Genomic DNA, 22,609 nt, shown 5'->3' with positions numbered 1-22,609 from the left:
CGACTCAGTTTCTTTTGGCACAGGTTGCAAATGGCATCGCTGTTGTCCGAGGCAGACACAAAAAAAAATGCCACACTGCTGAGCTCTGCAATGACGGCATTCTGGTGGTGGACACAGCATGCGTTGATTGGCGTGCTGTCGGGCTGACCCCGGGTGCCGATGCATGCTGTCTGACTGTGCCACTAGCTTCTTGCAACGACCTCCCCCTGCTTCCAACTTGTCTCCTCCTCCTCCTCTCTGTCTCCCCATCTGAACTTTCGCCCTGTTCTTCTTCTTGCCGAGCGGGCGCCCACGTGACATCCATGGACGCATCATCATCATCAACCGCTTCACTTGTATCTGACAACTCAGCAAAGGAAGCAGCAGCGGGTACAACATCATCATCATCATCATCACACCGTACGTCCATGTGTGTAATGCTGCCTGCCTGAGACATATCCCTGTTATCTACATCCTCTGGCAATAATGGTTGCGCATCACTCATTTCTTAAAACAGATGTGTAAATAACTCCTCTGACATACCAAGTGAAGCGGCTGTGGTGCTAGTGTGGTGCTAGTGTTGGTGGTGGCGGCAGGCGGCTGAGTGGTATCTTGAGAGGTGCCCGAAGCTAAGCTGGAGGAGGATGGTGCGTCAAGGTTCCGAGCGGAAGCTGTAGAAGATTGGGTGTCCTGTGTTAGCCAATCAACTATGTCCTCAGAACTTTTCAATTTCAGGGTACGTGGCCTCTGAAAACTGGGCATTATTCTAGTGGCCTGCCTCTGCCTGTCATTTTTTGGGGGGGATTAGTTGTACTATGCGTGCAAGCTACTGTGAGACCAGATATGAGTGGCAATGTGCAGTGGCAGAGGTTGGCAGAGTACATGCTGTAGGCCTGACACCCGCTTGAAGACAACTAACTGCTATTCAATCTATAACAGTGAAAAACTTTTTTTCTTTTTAAATGCACGCTATAGTGACACCAGATATGAGTGGCAAAGTGCACTTGCAGAGGTTGGCAGAGTACACGCTGAAGGCCTGACACCCACTTGAAGGACACTGACTGCTATTAGCTTACAGTGAAAAACTTTATTGCTTTTTAAAGGCACACTATTGCGACACCAGATATGATTTGGCAAAGTGGGCTGGCAGAGGTTGGCAGAGTACACGCTGAAGGCCTGACACCCAGACACTTGCAGACAACTAACTGCTATTCAATCTATTACAGTGAAAAAAAAAATTGTTTTTTAAATCCAAGCTTAAGCTATTGTGACACCAGATATGAGTGGTCACACTGGGCAAGTGGGCACAGTATCCACTGTGAGCCTGACACAGAAGCTGGCAGGCAGGCAACTGCAATTACATTACACAGAAAAAAAAGAAAAAAGAAAAAGCAGACTGATGTTCTAGCCCTAAAAAGGGCTTTTTGGGGTGCTGTCCTTACAGCAGAGATCAGATGAGTCCTGCAGGACTGTAGTGGACACTGAATACCCTAGCCTAGCTATCAATTTCCCTATCAAATGAGCTCCTCTATCTAAGAATGCAGCTTCAGAATGAATCTAAAATGGATGCTGGGAGGGAGGTGGGAGGGTCTGGAAGGGAGGGTCCGCTGCTAATTTGCTGGAATGTGTCTGCTGACCGTAAGGCACAGGGTCAAAGTTTACTCAATGATGACGAATAGGGGGCGGATCGAACCGCGCATGTGTTCGCCCGCCCTTAATTTTTGGTATTATATTTTAATGCATTTGAAATATCCAATCCATTTAATGAATGGTTCCGGAATTGAAAGTTTTGAGTTAAAACTATTCTTGATAAGGTTAAAGGCAACAAACTGCAATCCTTGGTCTGTAGATGTACCTGAAAAACCCCATGCAAATTATTATTGAGAAATGTGTCTGTCAAAAAAATTACAACTTGTATTCCTACTATTTACATACCCACTCACTAGCAAATCTCACTGACATCTGTCAGGAATGAAAAGTGCATGTGGGCAAATAAAATTGCTCTTTAATAGTACAGTTCATGACAGGATGACGGCAAGTAAAAAGCAATTTTGAACTCACAGCATCAACCAGATAAGACTTCATCCTGAAAATTGGACAAAAATGCATTTTCTGTTATAAATCAATGGTCATTAGATTTTGCAAAGGTCAAAACAATGGGAAAAATTTAATTTAAAACAAATCTCTCACTAAGATTTAATAAAAAATTAATATAATGATCACAGTATATAGTTTGTATATTAGTGACAACATTAAAGGACAGATTACAGTGAACAGAGTAATATAAATAAGAGAGAGGAGATTTAGAGAGATACATCAAACACAGAGAAATGAATCAGAGAGAGGCGAGGGGATAATATACAGGGGAAGATAGAGTAATGAAAAATGAACGTACATGTAACAATTGTCACTCAAATGGAGATTAGTCTGGTTTTATTAAGGATTAAAGATATTTCAATAATGCATCGCTGTGCTATCTAGATTTTTTCTATCAAAGTTAGTTTAAAAATTGAATCAATACTGCCCTGTTAATATACAAGTGTAACCAACCATAGCTATTAATATAATAATTCACTGAGATGAAAGTGTGGTAGACAGTGGCGTAAACACGATTCATGGGGCCCTGCTGCAAAAATAGATCCATGGGCCCTCCCCCCCCACGCGCTCTGCACGGGCTGGGGCCGCAACACATGGCGGCGGGCACCTGGTCAGAGGGCTGTGACCCCTGCGACCGCGGTATGTACGCCAGTGCATGCAGATACACATACACTTAAAGGACCAATAAAGGCACTCAGATCACTTCAACTCAACGAAGTGGTCTGGGTGCCAGGTGCCTCTAGTTTTAACCCTGCAGCTGAAAACATAGCAGTTTCAGAGAAACTGCTATGTTTCACTGAGGGTTAATCCAGTCTATAGTAGCTGTCTCACTGACAGCCCCTAGAGGCACTTCCACGATTCTTACTGTGAAAATCACAGTGAGAAGACGCTGGACGTCCATAGGAAAGAATTGAGTAATGTAAAAACTGAAACATGGACAGAAGAAAACAAGATGGGGGCATCTAGGTATTGTCACCGGGTCATTCCCCTTCAAAAGGATGCCACAGTTGCATTCACATTGCTCAATCAATTTACCACTTTGATACTTTGCTACTTTGTTGCCACTTGCCGACGGAGCTCCTTCTATTGATCACCCTTGTACCAAACATCTGCTACTTGATCCTGACTACGCTGACATCTCCACTCCCTGACTCGGAACAGGATTGACTACGAATTCCTCTAATCCTCAGTATCCTGCAGGGATCCTCAAGCCTAATTAAATGGAAAAGACTTCCATTCTCATCATCCAAAGGAATCAAGCCAGGTTCTTCGGTTAATAGGATTAATAATTGGATCATACCTTAAAGTTATTTTGAAGGATAAAGGGAATACTTATGTCTGCCCTCTGGGATTCAATTACTTCTTATTTGCATTACTGAAACTTCAATTACAGCTGTTTGATCTTTTCTAGTTTGTTTCACTTATAATTGATGGAGTCTAGAAGGACTATGATCACTATCCAAATCGGGATCTACTTTATTTCGAACTTTTACTGTTGCAACTTAAAGGACTGTGTTACATTCCTAAAACAGGAATAACCTGTTCTTCCAATTCCTTATTTGATGTCTAATGGACTGTATTATCTTTTTTTCTAATTAAGGAGTTCCTAGTTTATTTAGTTCTACTGAATGCTATCTCTGTTAAAGCAATTCAAAGCAGAATTTAACTTTGCTTATGCATTATTATTTTCAAATCATATTGCTACAGAAGATTGCTAAAGTTAAAATACCTTTTTTCAATAAATCATACTTTCTTAAAATGACAATATCAAACTTAAACTTTCCAAAACCCCATACAATCTGTACATGGGGAGCATCGTTGTACTAGTGGGACACCAAAGCAAACAAATACATGTGTTGTATTGCAGTAAAAGCTAACAGTATTATAAAAGTCACAGTAAAAAAAAATGAAGAAAATACAATTTCTTAAGTTCTCACTTTTTTAGATTTTATTCATATTAAATTATGTTTCATAAATAAATATTTCATGTGAAATTAAGTGGTTAAAGCTTCATGTTTAAGTGCACCCATAAATATTGTGTATGTGTGTGTGTGTGTGTGTGTATGTATTTCTTTAAAAAATATTATGTATTTATACTACAGGATAGAAATGGAATTCTTTTAATATCCTACATATATAAATAAGATGTTAAAAATGGGGAAAATAACAGTTTTGCTTAAAATAGATTTAATTATCAGTCCTAATTGTTAAATTGTTGTCTAGGATTTAAATTAACTTGTGGTAGATTACTTTAACCCTATACCAACCCTTAGAGTATGTTTTTGAATCAATGGCTTAAATTTAGTGATGTCGCGAACATAACATTTTCCGTTCGCAAACAGCGAACGCGAATTTCTGCAAATGTTCGCGAACGGGCGAACCCGGCGAACCGCCATAGACTTCAATAGGCAGGCGAATTTTAAAACCCACAGGGACTCTTTCTGGCCACAATAGTGATGGAAAAGTTGTTTCAAGGGGACTAACACCTGGACTGTGGCATGCGGAGGGGGATCCATGGCAAAACTCCCATGGAAAATTACATAGTTGATGCAGAGTCTGGTTTTAATCCATAAAGGGCATACATCACCTAACATTCCTAAATTGTTTGGAATAACGTGCTTTAAAACATCAGGTATGATGTTGTATCGATCAGGTAGTGTAAGGGTTACGCCCGCTTCACAGTGACAGATCAAACTCCCCGTCTAACGCACCGCAAACAGTCCATTTGCACAACCTCAAACTCCCCATTTGCACAAGGTTGGATACCAAGCTAGCCATGTCCCGTTCCTTGTCCTCACTGATGTCATTGAAGGTCTCTTCCTCCACCCAGCCACGTACAACACCAACGGTCCCCGAAAGGTAACAAGCCCCCTGTATTTTTTTTTTTTTTAAATGTACACTACTGTTACACCAGATATGAGTTGCACTGGTGTGACACTGTGCCCTGGCAGGCCCTGAAACGCACACGTGTGAAGGAAACTGACTGCTATTATATTACAGTCAAAAAAGGATTTTTTTGTTTTTTTTTAAATGCAAGCTATTGTGCCCCCAAAACGTTCGTGTGTGGGGGTGCAGGAATGACGTGGTACAATGGGAGCCTGAATCAACTATTGGCTCCCACTGCCCCTTTAAGAGCGAGCTCGTGACTCGAGCCGTGCTCCTAGTGCCAGGCGGGCCATGTGACCGATCACTGCGGTCAGTGCACGCGGCTATGTCAGAAGAGGAGATCAAGCCGCATGCGGCTCGTGTGGAGGCAGGAGTGATCCAGCCACGCGCAGCTCAAGCTTAGGAGCCAGGTCGGTCCCAGGATAAGGTAAATACAGCCACAAACACTTATCCCAATCACACACCTTTCCTAACGTCCTATCCCATTAAAAGCATATAACCGCGTATTTAATAAAACAGATAGACCCCCTACTTCATCCAGGTTACCGATCGATGGTTCGATATTCTGAGTCCTCTCTGATTTACTGTACACGACTATTCGATATTCCCACAAATTTTATATAGCATTTTATGTTTGTTTGAGACCACCTTAAAAATATTGGATATCGCTAAAAATCATGATCACTATATACTTTTCTCTACAAACCTCTAAAACGAACCTAACTACTCATCCATCCGCTATACCACTTTATCCCACCTAGAACTAGTGCCCAGTTAAAATACTTGACTCTTACTTACCCACACTCAGTCATGCCACACACATTTCACCACTACTCTCACTGAATCCCTCTGACTACGGCTAAATTCATCTTCTACATCAGAACACTACTCCTAAGATTGGGTTGTATCCATGTCTCGGGTCTTTCATTTAGAATAGGGGCAGCTTCGGTCTCCTTCAACACTGACACTCCAGTGCATATTATTAAAAGATTGGGCAGATGGAAATCCTCAGTCTACAACCGATATATTCCTCATCCCGAGAAAGAAATGAGGAAAGCTTTTAAAAGTTTGGCTTTGTAAATTTGATGCAATAAGTGTGTTTTTCTTTAACCCCTTAAGGACACATGACGTGCCTGACATGTCATGATTCCCTTTTATTCCAGAAGTTTGGTCCTTAAGGGGTTAATACCTTTTCACCCTCTTTGCATGAACCCGATTTACATATATTACTAATATGTTTCTGAACATATATATTATATTATTCACTCACTCACTCACTCTCTGGGCCGGCCTAAGCCATCATGCTGCCTAGGTCCAACGATAAATGACTATGGGGGATAATGTATAATAAACACAGATTACTGGCTATGAGGGGATAATGTATAATAAACACAGGTTACTGGCTATGGGAGGGATAATGTATAATAAACACAGGTTACTGGCTATGGGGGGGATAATGTATAATAAACACAGGTTACTGGCTATGGCGGGATAATGTATAATAAACACAGGTTACTGGCTATGGGGGGATAATGTATAATAAACACAGGTTACTGGCTATGGAGGATAATGTATAATAAAGACAAACACAAAAAAAATAAGAAAAAGAAAAAAAGAAAAAAAATGAATGCAGCTTCAGAATTAATCTAAATTGTATGCCGTCTAGGAGGTGAGAGGGTCTGGGAGGGAGGGTCTGCTGCTGATTGGCTGGAATGTGTCTGCTGACTGTGAGGTACAGGGTCAAAGTTTACTCAATGATGATGAATAGGGGGCGGACCGAACATCGCATATGTTCGCCGTCCGTGGCAAATGCGAACATGCTATGTTTGCCAGGAACTATTCGCCAGCGAACCGTTCGGGACATCACTACTTAAATTACCTTTATCATCATTAAGATATTTTTTTCTTGCCTTTTCTTTTCATATTCAATAGTTCGGATAAATATCTACAAAGAGTTTTGTTGGTGTCTATAAATTTAAAGGGAGAGGTGAGTGAACGAGGGAGCCCATATAAAAAGCTTAAAGTTCCTCAACACTCGGGTTTGAACAGTCATTTCCTGGTTAGAAAGGAGTCATACAACCTAAATTGTAACATTTGTATTTAATATATATTTTTTTGTTCCAGTTTGACCATATCTCACTGTGTAGATCGGTCCGTTCTATCTCCCTCTTTCCATTTTGCCCTGGTATGCAATCTGACTAGTTATTTCTGTCCATGTTGGAGCGCTGGGTTGCTTCCAATTTCTTGCAATAGTTCATTTTATAGCCATCAAAATGAGAATCAGAAATGCTTTATGTTCAAAACTGCATACAATCAGATAATGCTTGTGATTTTGATTATTTGTTTTTATTGTGGCTACCATCACATTTGTGTAGTTCTATATACCAGGAGGTCTCTGAGAAAGTCCACAAAGGATGAAACGCGTAGGACCTGGTATTATTTTATTGTATGTTTTTATAGAATAAAGCAATATATTTTTCCACCTATCCCTGAGTCCAGTTCCAGTATCATTGGGAGAAAGGAATTCGATTTGGCCCCCCACAGATAGGTAGAGGCACCCTTGGGTAAGCTATTCTCATCCTTCTTGTGAGTTTAACCTACAATGCGCTATTTAACACTATAACACTATTATTGTTTTTTATATTGTAGATCCACAGCTGTATTCTCCGTATTGTTTGCACCTACTTGGGATTTAAAGGGATAACTGCTGGGATATCCCTGGAGGAAGCTGTAACAACTATTTATTAAGATAAGTGTGTTTTCACCTTCCATCAATTACGTTTGGTAAGTGACCGTATTTTGTTTTTTGTTTTCTTTCTTTAAACATAGATTATACAAGGATATCTTTGTATTATCTCTCTCCTCAATTATTCTCAATCCTGGATTTGAGTTATTCAGATCCTTCCATTTAAAAAAAATGAGTGAACATAATGATGTCATGAATATTAATTAAGTCTGGGAAATTTATTCCGCATAATTCAGTTATTTTAATCATTATATTCTATGCAATTTTACCATCCCATATAAATATCATAAATTGTTTCTCTTCCTTGGCCCAAACTAAAAACTATTTAGATATTATATCTTTTTGGGTGTCACGTAACATGAAAGATAAAATTTGGGATTTTTTCATATTGATTTTATAATTAGAAAAATAACTAAATGTAGCTATATCTCCCAACAAATGTACAATTGAAACCTGTGGGTCGATTAATGTGAGAATAATATCGTCTGCGAACAGGGTTATTTATACATCCCTATCTCGCATTTCCACTCCTTTTATATTAATGTTTTGCCTAATCAGGGCGGCCAAAGGTTCAATTGATAATATGTATAATAGGGGGGCCAAAGGGCAGCCCTGCCTAGTACCATTATTAATTACAAAAATATCTGAATCAAAAAAAGATTGCTAATTTTTGCTGAGGAATTTTTGTATAGTGTCATAGTCTTACTCCTAAATTGGCCCACTATGCCGAATTGGCACATGACAGAGTCAAGGAATCTCCAATTGACCCTGTCAAAGGCCTTTTCGGCCTTCGTTGAGGGCCATAACCACCGAACCCAGTCTATTCTCATTTATTCTATGTATTAAATTATAGATCCTATGAGTATTGTCAGTAGTGCTTCTTCCCTTCACAAAACCCGACAAGTCTACTCCAATCAAATCATTTATAACTTCTTTAGGTTGATTAGACAAAATACTAGAATACATTTTTATATCCGTATTAATGAACGAGATTGGTCTATAGTTTGTAATTAGAGTAGAATCTTTGTCGGGCTTTGGAATAGGGATAATTGATGCTATCATCATCTCTTTCGGGAAGGGAGAATCTTTTGAAAACATTTCTAACAAAGTGGGAGAAATAGAATTAAGAAAGGTCTTATAGAATTATTCAATATTGTTTTTAACCTTAACAAAAATGGGTGCATGGTCTGACCATGTTATTAAGCCAATATCTGAGCAGATAAATCTGTTCAAGGATTGGCCCTTAGTTACAAATAGATCAATCCTGGAATATGAATGATGCACTTTCGAAAAAAACATAAAATCTTTGTCCCTGGGTTTAAATGTTTGCCATATGTCAAAAAATGTTTTGCCAATATATCTTGAAATAATTTGGCATTTTGTTTCAGGTGTTGGTCCTTAGTTTTATTAGGCATAGAGCTTTTGTCCAATTTCTCATCCGGTACGCAGTTGAAGTCTCCACCTAAAATCAGTGTTCCTTCAAATATTTGATCTATTTTATTTATTGGTTTCGTAGGAACCTGTTTGGAGATTTACTGGGGCTATATATGTTAACTAACGTGTAGCCAATATCATTTACCAAGATAATATATCTGCCACTCCCGTCTTTCTCTTCATGAACCAATTTGAATTTGACTTTATTTGAAATGAGTATTGCCACTCCTCTTTTTTTGTTTTGGATATTAGATTGGTAAATCAAAGGGTAAGACGAGAATTTCCGTAGATTTTTGGCTAACACCGTCCAGTGCGTTTCTTGGAAAAAGCTATATCTAGATGTTTTTTATTTAATGTATCATATAATTGCCCTCTTTTTTTGTGGACTGTTCAATCCCTGAGCGTTGATTGAAATTAAATTGTCTGTCATTAGACTCCTTCCGTCTGCCCGCCTCAACTCCTCCCAATCCCCTTATTGAATTCATCCTCCGTAACTTCTTAAATAAAAATTGATTTATGACAAACACATTCATTCCACATACATTCTTTACCACTGCTTATTGTATGATTAGGAAACTCATCCCTGATCTGACCTAATATCTTCCTAGGTCCCATTCAAAGGGTGCTGGCTGGTTGCATTTTTCTGTTAAGCCGTTCTTCTCAAGTTAAGGTTAACTATTATTTTCTCTTATCGGGCCCCGTCTGCTATATATATCCTCGAAATTATCCTCTATGATTCCTGCTGGATTGTGTATTTAACCCCTTAAGGACCAAACTTCTGGAATAAAAGGGAATCATGAAATGTCACACATGTCATGTGTCCTTAAGGGGTTAAAGCGCTAACTGTGCAATCTTAAATTTCTATGTAATGTATACAATTGTGTATCCTTCTATTATTCAATCCATCACTCTATATCAAGAATTGTGCATTGAACTGTTATATTTCCCTTATCAATCTTACAAATCTTTAAAAAATAGTAATAATTTCTTAAATATATATTTGTGATTTACTCCTATTTACGTGTTTGAGTTTTTTTGTTTTTTTTTTATAACCAGTAACTGACCCCTTTGATAAATGTTCTTACTCTTCCCTTTCTTCCTCTCCTTCTTTCCTCCTTGTCTTTTTCTCCTCTCTATCTTATCTGGGGGTTCTTATAAGGACATATGCAATGACAGTTCTTTTCTGTATCTTATTTCAATATCCTTAATTGCTGTAACTGGAAAGTGTATAATTGCACTATGCGTTATTATCCCCTTACATCTGCTCTCATCCAATCTGAACACTTCATTTCTATCAGTATACCTAACTGACCCAGAGGTTTTAAAAAATTAAACATTTGTCAGATCAATTGGGATTTACACTTTCCATGGGGATTTCACTCCTATGAGGCTACTCACGACCTGCTAAACCAGGGGCCTCTCTGCGTTCAGACTGGCTTTTCTGGATCGTGGACCGTCTCTCCGACCGCCTCAGCCTTACTCCCTTGGCATAATTTCTTCTCATACCCTCCGCACTACCTGTCTAAACCGGTCTTCCACAGATAAAAGGGAGTTTAGATTTTCCCGGCGTCCATGCCTCTTACTCCTCCATTGCAACACAACCACCAGACACTCCCAGACTCAGCATGAACGTGCGCACCTCACATCATTACGCCCTGCCTTCACAAAAAAGCCTAATATTAACTAAATAAAAAGGATTCTCTCTGCTGACATCAGTATTGTATGACATCAGTAGAGGGATTTCCTAGCTCATACAGCACAGAGAACTCTGTACTATTTGATTGCAGCAAGAGATGAAGTTTGAGATGTTTTTTATACTTCAGGGTTCTCATTATGTCTGACAGAGGGATAATGTGTTAACTATCTAAAACCTAAACATACCATGAGGGAAAAAAGTATTTGAGCCCCTGCTGATTTTGAACATTTGCCCATTGACAAAGAAATGATCAGTTTATAATTTTATTTGGTAGGTGTATTTTAACAGTGAGAGAATAACAAAACAAAAGAAAAATCCAGAAGCACGCATGTCAAAAAAGTTATAAATTGATTTGCATGTCAATGAGTGAAATATGTATTTGATCCTATCCCTATTTGTAGCCCTATAACTTGCAAAAAAAAAGCACGTAAACACTGGGTGTTTTTAAACTCAGGACAACATTTTGAATCTATTTAGCAGTTTTTTTTCATTAGTTTTCGTAGGTACATAAAAGATTTTTCAAGCAAAAGTCAAAAAACATGTTTTGTTTTGTTTTTTTTAAAGTAAATTATATGACATGATACATATAATGGTATGTAAAGAAAGCCCTTTTTGTCCTGAAAAAAACAATATATAACTTGTATGGGAACAGTAAATGAGAGAGGAAAATTACAGCTAAACACAAACACCACAAAGGTGTTAAAAGAGCCCTAGTCCTTAATGTACAACATGGCCAAAACAGTCCGGTCCTGAAGGGGTTAAAGGGAGTGCTCCTAATCTCAGCTCCTACCTGTATAAAAGGATGTCCAAGGATGTCAGGGAAAAGATTGTAAGCCTACACAAGGCTGGAATGGGCTAAAGACCATCACCAAGCAGCTTGGTGAGAAGGTGACAATAGTTGGTGCGATTATTCGCAAATGGAAGAAACACAAAATAACTGTCAGTCTCCCTTGGTCTGGCACACCATGAATATCTCACCTCGTGGAATTTCAATGATCATGAGAATGGTGAGGAATCAGCCCAGAACTACATGAGAGGATTTTGTTAATGATCTCAAGGCAGCTGGGACCATGGTCACCAATAAAGCAATTGGTAACACACTATGCTGTGAAGAACTGAAATCTTGCAGTGCCTGCAAGGTCCCCCTGTTCAATAAAGCACATGTACAGGCCGGTCTGATGTTTTCCATAGTTACATAGCTGAAAAAAAACTTGCGTCCATTAAGTTTAGCCTTCCTCATGTATGTTTTTGCTGTTGACCATCTGTTGTGGTCAGATGAGATTAAAATCAAGCTCTTTGGCATCAACTCAACTTGCCATGTTTGGAGAAGGAGGAATGTTGACTATGACCACAAAAACACCATCTCCACTGTCAAACATGGAGGTGTAAACATTATGCTTTGGTGTTTTTTTTCTCCTAAGGGGACAGGACAACTGCACCGCATCAAAGGGACGATGGACGGGACCATGTACTGTCAAATCTTGGGTGAGAACCTCTTTCCCTCAGCCAGGGCATTGAAAATGGGTTGTGGATGGGTATTCCAGCATGACAATGACCCAAAACACACTGCCAAGGCAAAAAAGAACGGGCTCAAGAAGAAACACATTAAGGTCCTGAAGTGTCCCAGCCAGTCTCCAGAGTTTAATCCCCTAGAAAATCTGTGCAGGGAACTGAAGGTTCCAGTTGCCAAACATCGGCCTCGAAACCTTAATGACTTGGAGAGAATCTGCAAAGAGGAGTGGGACAAAATCCCTCCTGAGATGTGTGCAAGCCTGGCGGTCAACTACAAGAAACGTCTGACCTTTGTGATTGCCAACAAAGGTTTTGCCACCAAGTACTAAGTCCAAGGGGTCAAATATTTATTTCACTCATCGACATTCTAATTAATTTATAACTTTTTTGACATGTGTTTTTCTTTATTTTTTTTATTTTTGTTGTTGTTGTTGTTATTTTGTCTCTAATTGTTAAAATACACCTGACATTAAAATTATAGACTGATCCTTTCTTTGTCAGTGGGCAAACGTTCAAAATCAGCAGGGGATCAAATACTTTTTTCCCCCTCACTGTATGGGGTATTTAATGTAACACTATAGACAAACATGCATTCCTGACCATATAGTGTTAAAAACATCCTCTAGCCACCGCTGGCTCCCCTTGCCCTCCCTAAATATAGTATAATCTTACCGTTACGCCTGTCTGCTACTACTGGCTCTGGCCTTGATCTACCTGCTTGGTTAACATCATCAGAAGGGTTGCTCAATACCAATCACAATGCTTTCCCATAGGAAAGCATTGGATTGGCTGAGCTTATCCAGGAGGCAAATCAGGGGCAGAGCCAGCTCAAGTCAAACACAGCCCTGGTCAATCAGCAGCTTCTTATAGAGATATATTAAATCAATGCATCTCTATGAGGAAAGTTCAGTATCTCCATGCAGAGGGTAGAAACACGAGATGGCAGTGCTGCACACTGTGCAGCACTGCCCCAGGGAGCACCTCTAGCAGCCATATGAGGAGTGGCCAGTGGATGTATCCCTAGACTGTAATGTAAACATTGCATTTTCTCTGACACAAGACTGACACATGAATCTATTTTGAGCTCTTTGCGTTCAGTTGCACTAGATGTGTAAAAATGATTATAAGCAAAACATGTTTTCATTTTATTCACACTTAATATTGTCTTAGGTATTCATATAGTATATTAAAAGAAATTACTTTCTGTCCTTTACAGAAAACTAACAATATATAATATGCATGGGGAAACTTAAAGAGAAATCCTTAAATGATTGTTTGACAAACACGTCATAGTTTTTGTTCTATTCAGATCTTGGACAAGTGCCACTATCCTTCAGGTGTTAAGAGGTTGAAGCATTCTTAAAAAGATAGAACAAACAACATCCTATTACAGAACAACCTAATTAACTAATTATACTATATAAATAAAAACACTCCAAACTCATACCCTCTCATTCAACGACTACTTTGTCAATGTGACTCATTAAGAGTGCAAGGTACTGAATAAACTAGGCAGAGTAAAGATAACTGCTATAAATAGCCAACATGAATATGTTTATTACTGTGACATCATCACTATCCTAAAAGCAAATACAGGGGGCTTCGTGAAGGCAAAAAGCGAAAGATTTGTTGTTGTAAAACAGCTCTATATTTATGTACAGTTCAACTAGTACAGGGAGTGCAGAATTATTAGGCAAATTAGTATTTTGACCACATCATCCTCTTTATGCATGTTGTCTTACTCCAAGCTGTATAGGCTCGAAAGCCTACTACCAATTAAGCATATTAGGTGATGTGCATCTCTGTAATGAGAAGGGGTGTGGTCTAATGACATCAACACCCTATATCAGGTGTGCATAATTATTAGGCAACTTCCTTTCCTTTGGCAAAATGGGTCAAAAGAAGGACTTGACAGGCTCAGAAAAGTCAAAAATAGTGAGATATCTTGCAGAGGGATGCAGCACTCTTAAAATTGCAAAGCTTCTGAAGCGTGATCATCGAACAATCAAGCGTTTCATTCAAAATAGTCAACAGGGTCGCAAGAAGCGTGTGGAGAAACCAAGGCGCAAAATAACTGCCCATGAATTGAGAAAAGTCAAGCGTGCAGCTGCCAAGATGCCACTTGCCACCAGTTTGGCCATATTTCAGAGCAACATCACTGGAGTGCCCAAAAGCACAAGGTGTGCAATACTCAGAGACATGGCCAAGGTAAGAAAGGCTGAAAGACGACCACCACTGAACAAGACACACAAGCTGAAACGTCAAGACTGGGCCAAGAAATATCTCAAGACTGATTTTTCTAAGGTTTTATGGACTGATGAAATGAGAGTGAGTCTTGATGGGCCAGATGGATGGATTGGTAAAGGGCAGAGAGCTCCAGTCCGACTCAGACGCCAGCAAGGTGGAGGTGGAGTACTGGTTTGGGCTGGTATCATCAAAGATGAGCTTGTGGGGCCTTTTCGGGTTGAGGATGGAGTCAAGCTCAACTCCCAGTCCTACTGCCAGTTTCTGGAAGACACCTTCTTCAAGCAGTGGTACAGGAAGAAGTCTACATCCTTCAAGAAAAACATGATTTTCATGCAGGACAATGCTCCATCACACACGTCCAAGTACTCCACAGCGTGGCTGGCAAGAAAGGGTATAAAAGAAGAAAATCTAATGACATGGCCTCCTTGTTCACCTGATCTGAACCCCATTGAGAACCTGTGGTCCATCATCAAATGTGAGATTTACAAGGAGGGATAACAGTACACCTCTCTGAACAGTGTCTGGGAGGCTGTGGTTGCTGCTGCATGCAATGTTGATGGTGAACAGATCAAAACACTGACAGAATCCATGGATGGCAGGCTTTTGAGTGTCCTTGCAAAGAAAGGTGGCTATATTGGTCACTGATTTGTTTTTGTTATGTTTTTGAATGTCAGAAATGTATATTTGTGAATGTTGAGATGTTATATTGGTTTCACTGGTAAAAATAAATAATTGAAATGGGTATATATTTGTTTTTTGTTAAGTTGCCTAATAATTATGCACAGTAATAGTCACCTGCACACACAGATATCCCCCTAAAATAGCTATAACTAAAAACAAACTAAAAACTACTTCCAAAAATATTCAGCGTTGATATTAATGAGTTTTTTGGGTTCATTGAGAACATGGTTGTTGTTCAATAATAAAATTAATCCTCAAAAATACAACTTGCCTAATAATTCTGCACTCCCTGTATTAAGGTATTTAAGGTAAATATGGAGCTAAAAGCAGGATGTTGGTGAGTCATGTGACTACATTTCAGTCCCATGACAGTGAAGACTACATCAAACCACAGAAGTAGTTTAATATTTGTCTCAAATGGTGGGGAAATATATAAAATAAAAAACACATTCAGTGGCCCCATAGGGAATTTGCATACAACAGGTATGTACAATTGTCCCTAGTGGTGATTCAGGCAAATATAATGAGAAGATAATACAATTATAATTATTCAATATTATGTAAAATCTAGACTTATTATGCACAGCGGGGCAAAAAATCTAACTGCATCCATTTCCAAACATGTCATAAAAAGGGGAACCATTCCTTCTTGGACCCATAATGCCAATCAGATTTCTCCCTGGATCAACAACATGTTTACATACATGACATCTTTGCAATGGCAATTGTACATTCCCATGATTATATTAGTTCTGCATTAAAAAAAATTATAATGATTGTTTTTCCTTGTTTATATCCAATGATGCTGTACCCTGCCTAGTATTGCTGCTGCAGCACAATGGACTGAACACTCAAAAAATAATTTTTCTTCTACAAAGAGTTAAAAAGATGACCTGTCACACTTGTGTGCAATGAAATTCCCCACACAGTATTGCAATTTGCAAAGGCACTAGAAATGGTGTGAACTGATGTAAGGAGCAGTGGCAGTGGCTGGTTAAAGCAGTAACCTTATTAACGCTCGCTCACACTAGGATCAATTACAGGCTTTCTCCCACACCCATACAGACACAGCAATGGTAAAACACACAATCACTGCTGGTATGACTCCCTCAACAGCTGAAGTCAACGTATCTGAATAAATGAAGCCTGGAATTGTATAAATGTGTTACTACCTCTTTTCCCCTTCTATTGGTCACTTCTCAATTGATCTGTGAATAAAATCAACATTTAGTCTCTATCCTCTAACCATCAGTCATTGTTTTCTTCCAACTCACCACACTGAGCAGAACTCTTGTCCATCATCATAAACTAACCTGCTTATATCCAATATTACTACCCAAAGAAGAGTAACTATTCAACAAAAGCTCAGAACAAAATAAAAAAACTAAAACAAGAAAATAGTCAAGGATATAAAATAATTAACTACTTTATTAAATCCCAATTGGGAATAACAGACATAACCATGTTAAACATATACGTTAGTGAATTATGTGGAAAAGTAGAAAAAATGCTTAAAATTGGATAGCTAGTGGGCACTTATTAGTTGATAAGAAATTGGATATGCTCTCTGTGTGGATCTTGAATATCTAACTGTGTCAATTATGTTGTTGCAATCTTATCACAATTGCAAGGAACGTAAAGGCATAAGTACCAAAAATATGTTACATTAAATTACAACTGATAATTCTTGTACTTGTGCCTTTACTTTCATTGCAATTGTGATCAGATTACAACAATATAATTTACAGCTATAAATTCAAGATCCACACAGAGAGTATATCTAATTTCTTATTAACTTATAAGTGCCCAATAGCTATCCCATTTCAAGCATTTTTCAACGTTTTCACATAATTCACTTACATATATGTTTCACATGGTTATGTCTGTTATTCCCAATTAGGATTTAATAAAGTAGTTAAAAAAAAATAGTCAAGGATATAAAATAATTATTTTTTATTTTGTTTTGAGCTTTTGTTGAATATTTATTCCTCTTTGGGTATTACTGGAAAGTAAATTGTCTGTTATTCCCAATTAGGATTTAATAAAGTAGTTAAAAAAAAATAGTCAAGGATATAAAATAATTATTTTTTATTTTGTTTTGAGCTTTTGTTGAATATTTATTCCTCTTTGGGTATTACTTTTGTACTTATGTATTTACTTTCATTGCAATTGTGATCAGATTACAACAATATAATTTACAGCTATAAATTCAAGATTCACACAGAGAGTATATCTAATTTCTTATTAACTTATAAGTGCCCACTAGCCATCCAATTTCAAGCATTTTTCAAAGTTTTCACATAATTCACTTACATATATGTTTCACATGGTTATGTCTGTCTTTCCCAATTAGGATTTAATAAAGTAGTTAAAAAAAATAGTCAAGGATATAAAATAATTATTTTTTATTTTGTTTTGAGCTTTTGTTGAATATTTATTCCTCTTTGGGTTTTACTATTGGTGTTGTGTCCTCTTTTTTGATGCTTGATACAATCTTTTGATTGATATTTGTTAGGTTATGCCATAAATTACCCTGCATCCAATAAGGACGTCGTGACAGGTTCCTTGTGACCATTCTGTCGCGGACGTCTGTCTTTTGTAACCTGCTTATTTGATCACCCCCCCAAAAAACACTCCTCTTCTTTTGGCACCACGGATGGAAGTCACAAAGCAAATGAAATGCGGGGGGCGTAGCCGACAGCCGAGCTACATGGCAGCACATTGATTTAGCTCCTGAGCTACAGGGAAGAAAACCGCGAAAAACTGAGGTATTTCACCACAATGGGGAACCATAAAAAGCCCAACCGGCATCCCAACATGCAGGGAAGACTCCTGCAGGAAAAACGGGCACTGTAACCCATTTATTTAGAGAATATTCCAACCGCGTGTCGGAGCTCGGCGAAAACAATATGGCGCAATATGGCGGCAGTAAACACTGACTCAGACCCGCCAAGTCCCACGGGGTCGGAGGCCTCGCACACTTCGATGGATGTCGACACTAAAGAAATACTGCGAAACCTGCCGTCCAGAGCTGACCTGGCACAGATGCTGGGAAAATTAGAAGCCACCTTTCAGCACAAAATGGAGGGCCTCAGCTCCGAAGTAAAACAGGTAGGCACAGAGTGCAGGACCTAGAAGATGAAAGGGGGTCCCACCAAAACCTAATGCACTCCCTCTCAGCTAAAGTCCAAGCCCAGGAGAGGCACCTATCTATGCTGCAACGCTCTCTAGACGACATAGATAACAGGGGCAGAAGAAATAATCTTCGTATAAGGGGACTGCCCGAAGCTGACGGGGAAAATCTCTATAACATCCTGGCTACATTATTTAACCTAATACTAAACCGTAAACCAGACTCCCCAGTTGTCCTGGATAGAGCACATCGTTCTCTGAGACCCAAAACAGCTATAGGTGATGCACCAAGAGATATTATATGCCGTATTCATTATTATGCTCTAAAAGAAGATATACTGAAACACCTCAGGGATACCTCAGCTCCCATGCTGTTTCAAGGACATGAGATACAGATCTACCAGGATCTCTCCTGGCACACCCTGCAAACAAGGAGGGGCCTATGCCCTATAACAGACCAGCTCCGCACGCACAATCTGAGATACAGATGGGGCTTTCCTTTTGCCCTCATCGTAAATGCCCGCGGAACCACGTTCACGATCTCCACGCATCAAGACATCATGCCTTTCACCAAAGCGCTGAATCTAACAGAAACGACCATCATGGATTGGTACGCACCGGATTCGGCATTGACAGCCCCATCAGCGCAGCAAAGACCACGATGGAGATCCCTGGCAAAGAGGCAAAGGTTGACTCCCGCTGGACATGTACCACAGGGAGACGGAGGACAGAACAACACTAGAGTATCTCACCCATTAGTTTCCAGATGTATTTCCATAATACCCTTCTCTGCGGGACTACCTTATAACCCATAGACGTTGGACTATCTACCTTGATCGCACTATCTACTTGTAAATATGACAGTGACAAAATCTGGTACTACTAGGGGTGACTTGCAACCACGACCCGACAAGACCATAGGTGAACCCAATACATTCCACACAAAGGGAAAATTATATAATCTCTGCCGAGGTAGGAAGGCTTGAAGAAATGACAGCCCCAGACCAAACCAATCCAAGGGGATAGCATATCCGGACTCAAACTCGATACTATATATCTTAACATTCGGAGGGGACAACACAGCCTGACATGACAGAACAGGGGGAATATATAGGGATTAAAAAAAAGGAAATATATATATATATATATATATAAAACTAAAATCAAAATGTATAGAACAATACAGACGACATCTCATTCCCTCCCCACGTCTGGGACTAGCCCAAACATCTTTGAACTCCATATGGTTTCACTCTTCTTCCCCTCCACCCCCAATTGACTTGCTTACAAATATACCTCCACGAAGCAATCACAAGCTCCTATGCGGTCCTACTCCATGTACTCCGCGAGCCCATTATATTGCAATAGAATAAAAACTGTAAATTTATATAACGATTACAAAAAGTAAAAAAATATATAAAAAAAAAAACAAAACAAAAGGGAAAAAAATTAAAAAATATAAAAAAAAACTTGCACACAAACCCCTACCCTCATTTTAACGGGTCACGTAAAAGTAGCCCACTTTAGACTACGGGACTTCTCAGAACTTCTCAGGGGCAGACCCCAGTTGTTTTCATAGTTGCCACAGAGCAACAATTGTTAACTCACATTACCACAACATCTGGTTTTACCGACCAACACGACGTGATGTATATAGTTCTCTTAACGTTTATTTTGTATACCGATTTCACTTGTTACAGTAGCATCTACCTGTCTATGATTTTTTGTTCAACATCTGACGTTGAGCTCAACATCTATTGAGCTAATTTTCTCAAGCAGTGTGTTTTATATTCAGTATACACAGGATCAGGCAAAGGTGCCCTAATCACACAATCCCAATATCCCCTTCCTCACCCCCCTTCTCCCTAAACCCCTAGCTATGGCAGCAATTTCGGTACTTTCACACAATGCTAGGGGATTGAATACCCCCGAAAAACGCCACATGGCCCTCATGGACTATCATAAACACAAAGCGGAAGTGGTATTCGTACAAGAGACACATTTTCGTAAAGACTCCCCTTCTTTCAAATCTAGACACTATACTAAGGGATATTTTAGCAATTACACAGATTCCAAATCTAGGGGGGTAGCAATCCTCCTCTCCCCACACTTACCATTCACATACAAAGAACATATGTCAGATGATAATGGAATATATATATTTCTAAAAGGCCAAATGGGATCAACTCCACTTACATTGGCTAACGTCTACCTCCCCAATAGAAAACAATTCCAGGCCTTACACAAAATAATCAAGAAGCTAGAAACCTTTGTAGAGGGCCTGCTGATCTTAGGGGGCGACCTCAACACTTCACTAGATGGAGCACTAGACACTACATATCAGGCCCAGACTTACCAAACCTCAACGCGAGCACTTAGCCAAAAACTTCTAGATTCACACCAGCTTTATGACTGCTGGCGAGTTCTACACCCTACCAAACGAGAATATTCATACTATTCATACTCCTCATGCTCATACTCACGGATTGATTTGTTTCTCATGCCACATAGATTCTTGAACCTGGTCAGTTCATGTAAGTATGGCTCAATCACATGGTCCGACCATGCGCCAATCTTTCTCTGTCATGATCCCCTCCCTCCACCCCACCAGGACGCAATGGAAACTGAATAACACTTTACTCAACCACCCAGACATACGGAACCAAATTGAGGTCTCTCTAGGTCACTACTTCGAGCTTAACACGCACCCAGACTCCACATTCCCCATAATCTGGGAAGCACATAAGAGTACAATAAGAGGTACGTTCATCCAGGCAGCCTCTAGACTCAAAAAGCAGAGGGAATCCCGCACACTCAGTCTAACCGAGGAAATCAGGAACTTGGAGGAAACACATAAAAACGACCTAAAACTTGCCACATACAAGGCACTGGCTGAGAAAAGGACCGAGCTAAACACGATCCTCAACGTCAATACTAAACACGCTCTAGCTAAAACGAGAGGCACATACTACGCACAAGGGGGTAAATGTGGACACCTTCTGGCCCACGCTTTAAAAAAGCAAAGGGAACACACATTCATAGCAGCCATTCGAAACAAAGAGGGAACACTCTCACACTCAATGACAGACATTCTCAAAGAATTTAAAGCATTTTACTCTTCGCTATACAATTTGAGACAGACCCCTCCGGATGCAGCAGACATCCATGACTTTCTTTCCCACAGGATACACAATACCTTACCACACAATATCCGAGACTCTCTAGAACATCCCATTTCAAGAGATGAATGCCTACAAGCAATCAAACATCTACCATTAGGGAAGAGCCCAGGCCCTGATGGGTTGACAGCCAAATACTACAAGACATTCGCCTCCTTATTAGCGCCCCACTTTCAAAACTCGTTCAACTCTGTACTTAAAACAGACACCCTCCCTCCACAGGCCCTAAACGCAACAATCACACTACTTCCAAAACCCGGGAAGGACCCAACCCAATGCGGCAGCTACAGGCCGATTTCCTTGATAAACATAGATCTGAAGTTGTTCACAAAAATTCTAGCCAACAGACTCCGCCCACTGTTACCAGGACTGATACACGCAGATCAATCAGGTTTCATCCCAAGTAGGGAAGCCAAACACAACACCACGAAATTACTGAACCTCATACACAAAGCCACGAGAGAGAAATGTCCCAGATATATCTCTCCTCCACGGACCTCTCCCCTGATGTCCTGCAACGTGTCACCTCTTGCCTTTCTTCTATCTCTAATTGGATGTCCTCCCGCTTTCTGAAACTGAATCTTTCCGAAACAGAACTTTCCTCCTCTTAATATTAATCCTCCTCTCTCGCTCTCTCTTCAGATTGGTGGTACCCATATCAGCCCATCCTTACAAGCACGTTGTCTTGGTGTTACTTTTGATTCAGGCCTTACCTTTGAGCCTCACATCTGGTCTGTTGTCAAATCATGCCAATTCCACCTTATAAACATCACCCGCATCCGCCCCCTCTTACACAAGATGCTACTAAAGAGCTTGTCCATGCTCTAGTAATCTCTTGCATGTACTATTGTAACTCTCTCCTAATTGGTCTTCCCAATAGTCATATTGTCCCGCTACAGTCTATAATGAATGCTGCCGCCAGACTGATTTTCCTCTCTAGACGGTCCTCTCACACTTCACCCCTCCTTACATTGGCTTCCTGTGTACTATAGGAGTCAATTCAAAGTGCTAACCCATAGC

This window comes from Pelobates fuscus, chromosome 5 (assembly GCF_036172605.1).
Source record: "Pelobates fuscus isolate aPelFus1 chromosome 5, aPelFus1.pri, whole genome shotgun sequence".
Classification (NCBI taxonomy): Eukaryota; Metazoa; Chordata; class Amphibia; order Anura; family Pelobatidae; genus Pelobates; species Pelobates fuscus.
The sequence above is the reverse complement of the archived record's forward strand: the minus strand, read 5'-3'. Positions refer to the sequence as shown.